The 12477-nt window shown below is 41.2% G+C and overlaps 1 protein-coding gene across 3 annotated transcripts in view; it reads right to left on the bottom strand.

Annotated features, from left to right (window-relative positions):
* The window catches only part of GFOD2 (glucose-fructose oxidoreductase domain containing 2), a 64270-nt gene extending 54477 nt beyond the window's left edge, over positions 1 to 9793 (bottom strand). For 2 of the 3 annotated variants that reach the window (XM_031950258.1, XM_031950260.1), the window contains exon 1: positions 8481 to 9793. The gene's annotated coding sequence lies outside the window, so the exon portion shown is untranslated. Of the gene's footprint in view, positions 1 to 8329; positions 8445 to 8480 lie in introns of those variants that run through there. The other variant, XM_031950259.1, reaches the window with a different exon arrangement.
* Positions 9794 to 12477: the final 2684 nt, after the last annotated feature.

The following is a 12477-nucleotide window of genomic DNA, read 5'->3' as shown; positions in this document are numbered from 1 at the left end:
TGAATTTTTTTCTTAAAAATTTTATTATGGGATGACTCTCCTGAAGGGGTTTTTTGGGATAAGTAACAATGGTGTAAGAACCTGAAGTTATGAATAAAAACTTAAAAAACAAAACAATGGAGCTGCCTTTTCCTTTTCCACTTACTGGATAGTCCCAGTAGAAGCAAGACTTCAGCACCAGAAAATGACAGGTCACATGCTTTGTGGCTTTTATTCCTAATTTTCCCTAGTAGGGAGTGAGTTGGAGGAAACCCTCCCTATAAATGGCTTTGGACAAGTTGGGATTAATCTGCCAGGACTGATCCCAGCAGTCCAGGAGGTGCTATTTAGGTCACAGACATAGTGGCAGCCTGTCACAAGGCTGATGTGAGAACTGCTGATGACAGGGACAAAGAGCTAGGATCTAAAAGTCGTCTCCTCTGGGCTGATACTGTGAAAAAAGCAGATCTTAGATAGGAATTTTCTATCTTTAAACAAAGTAGGACTATTTGATTCCTTCCTACATTCCTGTTTATTTTTTAATATGATATCAATTTACCTTGTTGAAGAATTTAAGATGATTCAGAAAAAGAATCTCAGAGATCATCTAATTCAACCTTTTCCTTAAAAGATGAGGATTCAGAGTTAAATAACTTATGAAAAGTCAGAGAATGAACAAAATTCTACTAATCTAGATACTCTGGTTCCAAATGATGTTCTTTAAACAAGTTAGAGAATAAAGTGCTGGCTTGAAGTCATGATGAGTTCAAACCCAGTGTCAGACAACTAAATGTAATCCAGAGTTAGTTAACCAATGAAATGTTTTCCTCATGATGCTCCTCTCAATCTAGCCATTTTATTCTATCCACAATCATCACTACTACATGTAGTGAGTTGTAACTTATGCCCATAATACGTCTTTTCATTGCTGTCTGGGTCAAATATAAATTTTCTCCTTCCTATGAGATCATGGTATTTCATGATTTTCAACCATACAAATACCACTGACATCCACATCACAGAAAAAGACTTCGGGGAATGTTTATTGATTAGACTATGGAAAGTGCCTAAAGATGAAAACATGAATCCACTGAAGTACTGACATACTGTATTTTTATATTCTCTAAAACATTTTTCCCATTGCGATTCTCACATTCAACAAATGTACATTAAATGTACATTAAATAATTATATAAAATGCATTGATTCCAAATGTAGAGTTAGACTCCCTAAAATATGTGCAACATTAAAGACTTTAGAATAATTCAGATACAATGGGTTTAAATGTTTATTCAGTTCTTTTGTTTCCTGACTTCTGCTTTACAACTTCCAATATCAGGAGTAGTAGATTAGGTGATCTGTTGTAAACCTATTACACTTCCACTGCTATCTTGAAACTAGGAAATGTATTTAGTGAAAGTTGATAAGACCATGTATTTACTCTACAAATTCTCTATTAATTTTACTAGTTCTCTGCTTCCTAATTTCCTTGTGGTCTTTCTTATCAAACACTGTCAATGACTTTATTATAGTCTTTTAAACTTGACTACTTGAACTGTCCCAGACTAAGAAATGTTAATTATCTGTCAGAAGTACATGGCAACTGGAGAAACTTCTAACAATCCTGACTAAATAAATCTTTCATATTATTTTTTCTTTAGAGCAGTGCCATTGTCCTTCCAAGAGAAAATCTCAATAAATACACATGGCTCCACAAATGTACCTACTGTTATCCCAAACTTAAACTAGCAAAACTTTGCTACAAGTTTCTTCTTAGAAGGGTCTTTCTTTATTCAGCGTTTGATTAGGAGGGAATGAGTTGGGTTTTAGTTCTAGCTTTGCCATTAGCAAATGTGTGATCTCAGGATATCATTGAAATAATTCCTTTACACTTATGTAGCACTTTTTGGTTTATAATACAGAGATTTCACAATAATCTTGTAAGGTAGAATGCTGTAAATATTTTTACATTGCATCTAACAGATGAGGAAACTTGAGACTCAGAGAGATTAAATAAACCAAGTAAACCAAGACCTCCCAAATTACAAGTCAAGCTCCTTTTCTGACATAGGGTGAATGTCACAGGGCCCTTCAGCTCTCTAATGAAAGAGTTCCCAGTTCAGTCCTAAATCTTCAAAGCAAGGTGCCTAATGGCCCAGAGTTCTGTTGTACATGTGCCTTTGTGTCTCATTGTCTTGCCTCCTTGGTTTTGTATGATCTAGGCCAAAAAGCAAATTAATTTCTATGTATAATATAGCAAAGTTTGAGAAAATGTTCTCAAAATCTAGTTAATAATGTTGACTCAGAGAAACAACTAAAACTTACCAAATCCCCCCTTGCCTTGAGTTCTTCCTCACAGTGACTGACTTTCAATGTTCTACCTCATCTCTCAATAAATATATGCAGAAAGGCTTCCATTTTTGCTTAGTAAACCTGACAATTATACAGTATTACCATTATGCATCCTTTATGTACTACATCTTATATATGAAATCACAACATTGTAAAATCAAAAGAACCACTAATGATTTCAAATATATGTCTCATTTACAGTGAGTGGAGAATACAGAATCTCAGATTGAAAACCAGTAAGAAAACCTATCAGCTAGCTGATCTACCATTTTGCAATAAGGAAAATGAGAAATGATTTATTCAAGGCTCCACAGGGAAAAAGTAGTATAGGCAAAAGTAGAATCCAGGTTATCACAGCTCTATTATATATCAATCCTACAAAGCTAATGATGACTTTTCTCCTGATATTTAATGACAATTTAAAATTTTTTTCTAACTTCTTTGCTCACATTTAAGCTTTTGTTAAGTCTTTTGTATTTAGGATTATATGCATAATGTGCAGACATACATACACATATGTAAAGAGTAGCAGAGGCAAAGAAAATTTGAAGAAAACCTTAGAATGTCAATTAAATTAGTTCAATCCAAAAAATACTGGAAGAGAGAGAAAAAGGGAAATATCTTTCACCAGTTCTATATGAAGTCATCACATTTGGCCTTTAATATCACAATCTCTATATGTAAGCTACATAGGGAAATAGAAATGGCTCTCAAAAACTAGAGATGGGAAGAACAGCTCATCCTAGACTAAGGGTGCATAAAAGAAGAAATGACAATTTTGAGGAAATGATTTTTGTATATCTGAAAAAAGATTGACTTGACAGAAAACAACATATGTTATTATGCTGAGAAAAAAGTAACTGAGAAAAGAATAAAAGCTACTAAATTGTGTACCTATTTTTTCATCTCTTTTAAAAATCTTTTAAAAATCAATACCTATGTGTGTTTCACTGATTCTCATGCAATATCCAGAGGTCCAGAGGAAGCTCATACATTAGCAGACATTCTGGGAAGATTTATAAGGGGAATACAGACAAGAGTCATACAAAATGAGAAAGCATGGAAGTAACATGATCTGGATTATTGCAAAGAGTTGTTCATGTTAATGAGATCACAGATCTGGAAAAGTATACAAAAAAATTTTTTTTCTTAACATTCCTTTATCATCAATAGATGGGGATCATTCCAATAACTATAAAAGTAACAGTGCCTACTAAGGGGAATGGAAAGACCATGGGGAGGAACAAGAGTTTTAGTTCCAGTTTTATGCCAATTTGTATCTTTGGACAAAGTCACACACACCTCAACCCAGTCTATCTCATTTTCCTCATCTCAACATGAAGCTGTTGGCCCAGATCTTTTCTCAGGTCTCTTCTAGTTATTAGCTGATGATAAAAGAATAAAAATTATTAAAACAGTAACAGCTTCCTTTTAAAATGACTGTACGCTGCAAGTTCTAATCAATAATGGGTCAAATGAGATATGTCAAATCTTCTTAAACTGTGGATCATGACCCCATATGAATCTGAAATCTAAGTATAGGAACCCCGAAAAATTTGACAACAATAAAAGGATTCTTAATACTCTGTGTCCTGCTGTATCAAATATTCCCCCATCACATCCATCTCATTATAGTATGCAAATTTGCTTTGATCTTGGAATGGTAAAATTACATGTAGGCCAAAGAATTGTTTTTAAATAAATTTATGACTTATTACTGGTAAATGTTTGATTTGCATCCTTATTTTATATACCTATAAACCTGGGGCCTCATAAAAATTTCTGAGTTGAAGTGGAAGAAGTTTAAGAAGCCTTGAGGCGTGTACTCTCCTCCAAGATAAAACAAAGACTCTCTGAATAGGTAGCTTTGAGAATCCATGTCAAAATTATACTCAAAAGGGAATCAAACTGTGCATATCTTTTGATGCAATACCACTACTAAGCCTGTATCCCAAAGAGATCATAAAAAAGGAAAACAAGCCTTATACACAAAAATATTTGTAATAGGTCTTTTTATGGTGGCAAAGAATTGGAAATTGAGGGAATGTCCATCAATTGGGGAATAGCTGAACAAGTTTGTAGTATGTGAATGTAATGGAATACTATAAGAAGTTAGACTATATAGAGAGAATTATACATATATAATAGATATAATCTATATTCTATTATATATTTATATAACATATTCTCTCTACATTTCTCTATATTATATTCTTTATATTATGTATTCTCTATATTATACATATCTATATTTTCTCTATATTATATATAATATGTTCTAAATATATAGAACTATAAGTTCTAGAAGAAATGATGAACAGAAAGACTTCTGAAAAACCTGGACAGACATGAATTGATGCTGAGTGAAGTGAATAAAACCAGGAGAACACCTTACATAGTAACAGCAACTTTGTGCAATGATCAACTATGACTGATTTAGCTCTTTCTGAGCAATACAATGATCCAAGACAATTCCAAAACACTCATATTGGAAAATACTATTCACTTCCAGAGAATGAATTATGGAGTCTGAATTTAAATCAAAGCATGCTATTTTCACTTTATTTTTTTGTGGTTTTCCCCTTTTGTTCTGTTTCTTCTTTCACAACATGACTAATATGGAAATATGTTTAACATGACTACACATGTATAACATATCAGATTGCTTGACATCTTGGGAAGAAAGGTTCAGAGGAAGGGAGGGAGAAAAAATCTGGAAGTCAAAATTTTATAAATTATCTTTACATGTAATTGGAAAAAATAAAATACTATTTCCAAAGAATCCCTATCAAATTTTCCTAAAAAGAGGGATGATGATGGTCTTTGCAATTTCAGTCAAGTTCACTGCAAGCCTACTTTAACAAAACCAAAATCTCTATGTCCCAGGACAAGAGCATAAACATTAAGATTAAAAACAGGTTTGGTTCTGCACACATATGTTGTATCTAGGATATACTATGACATATTCAACATATATAGCATTGCTTACCATCTAGGGGAGGGGGTGGAGAATGGGAGGGAAAAATCGGAACAGAAGTGAGTACAAGGGATAATGTAAAAAAAATTACCCTGGCATGGGTTCTGTCAATAAACAGTTATTATAATTAAATAAATAAATAATAATTTTTTAAAAGTTAAAAAAAAATTAAAAACAGGTAAAGCATCAGATTACCTAGATTTACAATGGATGTGTTTACATATTTGCTTTGAAGCTATTTAAGTTTATACTTCCCTAATGTCATCTAACTTATAAAGTCTTAGGAATGAAAGCTTTGAGAGAACTCTCTATGACCATCCTTTAGACCACTGTCCCAAAGACTGGTTAGAATGGTCAGGCTAATTCTTCTTTCTGCAGCCCTGCCAAGGAGAATTTTCCTATAAGCACACCTCACAATGTGGGTGTAGCACCACAGAAATGGTGGGTCTTAGATACATACATAGATAATTCCTGTTTTTCTATAATTATCTTTAAATTTCTAAGTAATTTTATATTTTAGATACTTCATAATTGGAAATATTCCTGTTTTTCTTTAAACATCTTTAAATTTCTCTCTTAGCTTCCTCTCTTTGCCCCTGACTCATGATGATTATGTGGCAACTCTCAAGACTCAAATTGCTAAGCAGTTACTGGAGGGAATTCTCTGTCAAGGGAGCTTCTTCCACCAATGAAATCATAGGTCTAGACCAAAAAATAGAGCATATTGTAACTCAGTGCTTAACTTTTTAAGCACCTTACTTGCACAAATAATGTTTATGTATTTATATCTGATGACTACAGGATGATTAATCTGCAATTTTGTGAACACCACTTGCTGTGGACTTCTCATGTTGCTTTGTTATGGGTATATCATCTTTCATTTGTTTCTCTAGGTCCACCTGCTCTCTTTAAAAAAGCAAAAATAAGCCTGAAACACCAGGAGGTGAGGATTTAAGCAGTAATGAAATGTATTTAATATGGTTCTTCCAAGTTGTCCAGTATTTCTTATTCTTGTTGTAAAGTAGGGCTTTGACATTACAGTCCATGAATAATCCCTGTTTGAGTGCTGAATCATTCAAAAGTTATATCAAATTACATTTTTAAAAAGGTAAACCATCCTCATGACGTTTCAGATTAAGTACTTTTTTTTTGCAAGTGTGTCCTATTTGAAAATCTTATCTATGTTTCTCATGCTAATAAAAAACCTCAGATCCTTAAGGTGCTGAAGGATTAATAATTCCTCTGAGAGCTGCTTTTGACATTTTGATAAAGCAAAGGTTTATAGTGGAAAGGGATGAAGGGAATCAATGAATCCAACTCCCCCTTTTCTAGGCCCAAACAAGTGAGGTGACAACATTCAAACACAGTTCTTCCAATTCCCCAAATCTCAGGCTTTTCCCAAAACATAATCTGAGGCAGTTCTGCACAGGATCTAAAGCTCCAATTTCAACTTCACCTCCTTAGCAGAATTATGAAGTTAGTGAAATAAAAAGTTCATCTCATCTCACAAAGAGTCAAAAGGTAGAGTGTTCCACTGATGATCATAAAAGCTTACAGTCTATTATGTGTCTCTGACCAAGCTGTTTTCTCCTCTGTAAAATGACAGAGCCAAACTTCATGATTTCCAAAGTTCTTTTCCAACCCTAATACTCTATATTCAGTGCACCAAAGTCTGCAAATCAAAATCTGACAAGATTCTGCCCAAGGAAATACCTGTTGCCCAAGAATAAGAAGCTGTCATTCCTTCGTTGTTCTGCCCACTTGCTCCATTTTTCACAGTCAGTTCCACAACCATGTCTTTCTAATGTAAGTAAGGTAATAACACAGGTCACACACCATTAGAGGTAGCAGGGGTTTTAGGAATCATCCAAGCCAGATCAAAGAAGCAAAGGCCAGAGTGTTGAAAAAAAGAACTGAGCCAAGAACTATGGATTTCAGTTTTCTTCCCACCACCCCAAGCTGGTTCCTTCCAGGTTTAAGGTTCTTGGAAGTTCCCTACAGCACCCCTGTTGTTGTGTTCAGATCTCCAAAAGGCTCTTAATAGTCAAGAGTATATTCAGTGTGATGGGAACAGCCTTCAGGACAGCAGAAATCACAGTCTCCTGGAAACTGAGCTAGCTCTGAAGGTTATCAGCAGTAGGACCAGATTGATAAATCACTTATCTCTCAATCTGTTTCCTGGTCAGTAAAATAGCAATTACACTTGCAATTCCATCTACCTCTCTCAAAGTGACATGCAAACTAGAGCTGCGGTTACTTTTCCATGGTTGTTGTGACAAATGACAGAACGTTTGTAAAGTCAGCATAATACCATTTTCTCTCTTCTTCGTTCCTGTCTCCCTTTTTCTTTTCTCTTCCCCTCTCTCTCCCCTTTTCTTTCTTCTCCCTTCCTCCCTTTTTTCTTCTTCCCTCCCTCCTTCCATTCTCTTCCTCCTCCTGCCTTTCTCCTCCTCCCTTTTTTCCATCTTTTTTCCTTCCTACCTTCCATCCTTCTTTTCCTTTTCTCTCCTCTCTTCCCCTTCTTTCCTTTCTTCCTCCCTCTCTCCTACCCTTTCTTTCCGTTTTTCCTCCCTCTCCCTCTCTTCCTTCCTCATCTGCACCCAGCAAACAACTTGATGACAATCGGCGGCATTCAACAAAGGGCGGCTGCGGTCCTTCACCAGTTTCCGATCACTCAGAGGATGTGACCACAGACAGAAGACCAGCGGTCAAGGATGCCTGGGAGGGAATTTCCCCCTCCCGAAGGGGAGGGGAGGAAGGGAGGAGGGGCGACGAGTCCCCCGGACTTATCGCCTTGGGGGAGTCGGGGAGGGGCGAGCCAGAACCCAAGTGAAGGCGGCTGCAGGGCAGGACGCGAAGCTGCGAGTCTTGGGTTCGAGCGAGGCCTCTGTCACTGCCCCCGACCGCGGGCCAGCCAACCGCAGCATCCCCAGTTTGCCCGTTAAAACGAGGGGGGAGGGGAGGAACCTTGGGGCTCCTCGCCTCGGAACTCGGCTCCGGCCAAGATGCCAGGACGCAAACCTGGATGGGCTGCTGACCGCGATCGAGTTCGAGCCCCTTGTTTTACAAAGCTGGAAACTGAGACCCGACGGCGGGCGATCCCAGCGTCCGCGGCCCCGCCCCTTCCATCTCCTAGGTAACCGCCCCAGTCTCCCCCGCTCCCCGCTCTCACCTGGCGCGCGGGGCCCACGGAGGTGCGGCCCGAGCCTGCCGGCATCCCCTCCTCAGGCCGCGCCGGGGGTCCCGGGGCCAGGTACGGCCCAGCGCGGGGCCCGACGGCACCTGGAGCTCGGAGCGCGAGGACGTGGGCTGCGGGAGCGGACCGGGCAGGGAAGGAGCGCGCGAGGGCGCGGGCGCGCTGGGAGACGGCGGCAGCCTCGCGCGTGGCCGGGACTGCGGCCGTTTCTAAGGAACCAAGGGCTCAGGAAGGGGCGGGGGCAGAGAGGGACCGGGCCGGCGCCGCGGGAGAGCGCTCCTGCGCATGCCTGCCCTCGGGAGGCGGGGCGGCCCCGCCCCCACATCGCTTAGCTCTTAAAGGGCCCGTCCTGGACTCCTCGGCCCTTGAACCCCGCTGTAACCTTTAGTGCCTCCCGCCCTACCCTAGCTGGTGTGGGGCGGGCAGGAGCAGAGCGCTCCTAGCACAGTCCGGGAGGCTGAGGGGGGGGCGGAACCCGAGTTGCCCGGGAAACCGCCGATCGCGGGAGCCCGGAGACCTGGGGTTGCCCTTAGGGCGGCTCCTACTGCCCAGCCTGGGGCGGCGGACCTTCCTGCGCGGGCTGGGCCCCTGGGCTGTGCGAGCGCGCCCCCTGGCGGGCGGCCGTGGCTCTGCAGTCTCCCGGGACTGCCGGGAGGCGTCGGTGCCGGTACCGATGCCCGGGTCCTTCTAGCCCAGGGGCCGGGCCGGGCTGCTGAGGTTGCCCGTCACCTTCTTCAGACTAGTCCCGGCGTTTCCGAGTTGGGTCAACGCGCGCCGCCCCCCAGCCCGTGAGCGCCTCCCGCGCCCCCCCCCCCCTGCGGGAGGGACCCGGGCGGCGCGCTGCCCCGCGCTGACTCCGAGCCGAGCGAGGGTGCCCCCCAGCCGCTGGCCGTTTCGTTGCCGTGAGGGCGCACCCAGAAGGCCGTGCGGTGCCAGGACCCGAGAGCGGGGAGGGACGCTGGCCCGGGCGCTTCCCGCTCGGCCCAGCCCAGTCTCCAAGGGCTCCCCGCCGTGTCTGTGGCCCTCGTCGCCCAGAGCGGCAAGCTTCGCTTCGGGGTGCGCCTGAGAGCGGCCGTCCCCTTGCCGCGAGCCGCCATCCGCTCCTTGCTGGCCGGCTTCATTCTGGCTGCGAAACGGGCTGCAGCGTCACCGAGGCCCCCGCAGAAAGTGCGCGCCACGGGCCCGGCTTCATCCGCCTGCGTGGTTCCACCGAAGGGACGCCCGTCTGAGTTCTCCTCGTCTTTCAGCTCTCCTGCGCCTCACTTGTTGTTAAGCGCGCTCGCGCTGTTTTTGAACCCACGTCTCTGTGTTTCGGCCCCGGGAGGGGTCCCCGGCTGCTGGGGGAGCAGGGTTAGGTAAAGCAGACCACTTTAGGGCACTTTTTCTAGTCCCTCCTGCACACCGGGGCAGTGCCCAGCTCTCAGACCCCGAGACGGCCGCCGGAGTCCGCTGTTGTTTGAGTCCGCTGGGGAGATGGTCCCTTGACCTGGGTCACCTGCAGGCAGGGATGTGGCTGCTGTGAACGGGCACCTTCTGCTTCATCACTATTGGGTTGCCACCTTCTAACCAATGAGATGCTTCAGACCAGTTTCAGTGACCTTGTGATGGAGAGAGCCATCTACACCCAGAGAGAGGCCTGTGGGAACTGAGTGTAGATCGCAACATAGCATTCTCACTCTTTTGGTTGTTTGCTTGCATTTGGTTTTCTTTCTGATTTTTTCCCTTTTTGATTGTGATTTTTCTGAATTGTATGAACATGTATGCATTATGTAGGACTTAACATTTTTACCATGTTTAACATATATTGGATTACTTGCGATCTAGGGATTAGGATGGGGAGAAGGGGGGGATTGGAACACAGGGTTAATGTTGAAACATTATCCATGCATACCTTCTGAAAATTAAAAAAAACTTTAAAATGTTCTAAATCACTATTGATCAGAAAAATGCAAATTAAGACAACTCTGAGGTATCACTACACACCCCCCCCAAGATGACAGGAAAAAATAATGAGAAATGTTGGAGAGGATCCTCCTGACAAAAGTGGGACACTGATGCATGTTGGTGGAGTTGTGAACTGATCTAACCATTCGGGAGAGCAATATGGAGCTATGACAGTTTTAAGCATACTATGTGACTTTTAAAGTCCTTCAGAACCTGGCTACTTCCTACCTTTCCAGTCTTACAAACTCTTGAATACTTTGTGATCCAGTGACATTAAAAGCCCTTGTTTTTTGTCTCTTTCTGGTTGGTGGAGAATCTGTTTTCTTAATGTTGTCATCCCCAGTTCTGATGGACCTGGCCATCCTCAGCAACGAGATCAACCAAATCATTTCCAATGGAGCAGTAATGAACTGAACCAGCTACGCCCAGAGAAAGAACTCTGGGAGATGACTAAGAACCATTACATTGAATTCCCAATCCCTATATTTATACCCACCTGCATTTTTGATTTCCTTCACAAGCTAATTGTACAATATTTCAGAGTCTGATTCTTTTTGTACAGCAAAATAACGGTTTGGTCATGTATACTTATTGTGTATCTAATTTATATTTTAATATATTTAACATCTACTGGTCATCCTGCCATCTGGGGGAGGAGGTGGGGAGTAAGAGGTGAAAAACTGGAACAAGAGGTTTGGCAATTGTTAATGCTGTAAAGTTACCCATGCATATAACCTGTAAATAAAAGGCTATTAAATTTAAAAAAAAATGTTAATTGTCATCCAAAATTAGCACAAGTAGCAGAAAATCAATTTATACTCTTTGAGTACATAATCAGCTTCAAACAAAAAGTCACTATGCATCAATTCTCCTTCTGCTTTAGTTTTTAAAACCTTTTCAAGTTAAACAGTTTACCGACAGTGTGGGAACTGATCTTAATGACATTTTCATCTTTATTGAAGGCATCTGACAACATCAGGAAAACATCATGATAAAAAGTGTGGAAGCAAGCACACAGCCCTGCTTTACTTCTTTGGTGACTGGGAAAGTATGAGAACATTGTCTGTCATTCAGAACCTGTGCAAGAATCATGAAAATGGAGTATGATACTGATGAACTTTTCTGGGCAACCAAATTTCACTGTGATCTTCCATAAGCCTGCACAACTGATTGTATCAAAGATCTTGGTCAGATAATGAACATTGTGTATAGATCTCTGTTCTACTCCTAGATTTCTTCTGTCATTGTCAGGCAACAAACATCATGACAACACCATTTCTTGGCCACTTTCTGAAGCCACACTGACTCTCAGATAGATGACCATCTTCTAGGTGAAGGATCTGCTAATTAAGAAGGACTCCAGTAAGAATTTTGATGACACTAAGAAAGAAACCCGTGATTGTCATAGATTTCCTCTTTCTTTATAGAAATGAACAATGGCAGCATCCTTGAACTCCTGGGAGATAACTCCTCTTGCCATATAACCCCAAGATTTTATTAAGTTCTTGTATGAGCAGTAGACCGTCTGTCTTGTAAAAATCTCATCTGGAATAGAATCAGCATCAAGTGCTTTGCCACATAAAAGATGCCTAATTGCATTCAAAATCTCTTCTTCACTTGTAAATTTGATTAGAGAGGGACTGAGTGCAACCTGAGGTATAAGGTCAATGGCTTCAGCATTGGGTGATATTGGTCTGTTGAGAACATTATGGGTGTATTCAATCTTTTTATTCAATAGTATTTAATTTTTTTCCAATTACATGTGAAGATAGTTTTCAACATTCCTTTTTGTAAGATTTTGAGTTTCAGATTTTCTTTTCTCCCTCCCTTCCTCCTTACTCCCTCTCCCTAAGGCAGCAAACAATCCAATATAGGTTATACATGTACAATCATTTTAAATATATTACCATAATAGTCATGTTGTGAAAGAAAAATCAAAACAAAAGAGAAAAACCACAAGAAAAAAGCAAATAAAAAATTGCTTTGATTTGCATTGTCTATATAGTTTTCTCTTGGAAGCAAATGGCAT

The sequence above is a fragment of the Sarcophilus harrisii genome, chromosome 2 (assembly GCF_902635505.1).
Source record: "Sarcophilus harrisii chromosome 2, mSarHar1.11, whole genome shotgun sequence".
NCBI lineage: Eukaryota > Metazoa > Chordata > Mammalia > Dasyuromorphia > Dasyuridae > Sarcophilus > Sarcophilus harrisii.
The sequence above is the reverse complement of the archived record's forward strand: the minus strand, read 5'-3'. Positions and strand labels throughout refer to the sequence as shown.